The 791-nt window shown below is 58.4% G+C and overlaps 1 pseudogene; it reads left to right on the top strand.

The window, feature by feature from the left end:
• Positions 1–65: 65 nt before the first annotated feature.
• LOC107108097 overlaps positions 66–791 on the top strand; it is a 19,737-nt pseudogene continuing 19,011 nt past the window's right edge.

The following is a 791-nucleotide window of genomic DNA, read 5'->3' as shown; positions in this document are numbered from 1 at the left end:
CTCGGGCCAAAGAGGCCGAACTCCAGCAGGAGCTCCTGAAACAAAAGCAGGACAGGCTGACGCAAATGGTGGAGGATCAGAAGCGGACCCATGAGGAACAACTCCAGCTGCTGCAGGAGAAGGTGGAGAGGGAGAAGGAGGCATTGCGAGAGGAGACGGAGAGGATGGTGCAGCATAAGCTCAAGGTAATGGGAGCTCCCCCAGGCCTGCTCCGATGCACAGTGCAATGATGGCTGGCAGCTAGGATTGGCAGCCTCCAGGTGCAGCCTGATCTCTAGACAACTGAACTCGGTTTACCTGGAGAAAATGGCCGCTTTGGAGGACGGACTCCACGGCATGCCCCTGCTGAGGGGTGCCCCCTCCCCAGACCTCATCCTCGTGAGCCTCCACCACCCCCCCAAACCTCCAGGAGTCTCTTAACCTGGGGTTGGCAACCCAAAGCTGGGAGGGGGCCAGCCTCCCGCTTTCTTCCTGTCCTACTTCCTGTGGTAGTTGGGAAGATAAAACAGAGGAGGCAATCCCAGCACTATCTCCACCACCCCCCCAAACCTCCAGGAGTCTCTTAACCTGGGGTTGGCAACCCAAAGCTGGGAGGGGGCCAGCCTCCCGCTTTCTTCCTGTCCTACTTCCTGTTCCAGGTCCCTTCTAGATGCCGGCGGGGGGATGAGGGGGGGACACTGGGAGCCGGAAGCATTGCCCCCAACATGCCGATGTCACCAAAAGTGATGCCACATATCACCTGGAAATGACATAGACACGTCGGGGGTGACGCTCTGGTTTTTGGGAAAAAT

This window comes from Gekko japonicus, unplaced genomic scaffold (genome assembly GCF_001447785.1).
Source record: "Gekko japonicus isolate JY-2015 unplaced genomic scaffold, Gekko_japonicus_V1.1 scaffold1014, whole genome shotgun sequence".
Lineage (NCBI taxonomy): Eukaryota > Metazoa > Chordata > Lepidosauria > Squamata > Gekkonidae > Gekko > Gekko japonicus.
This window is presented reverse-complemented; position numbering and strand designations above follow the sequence as displayed.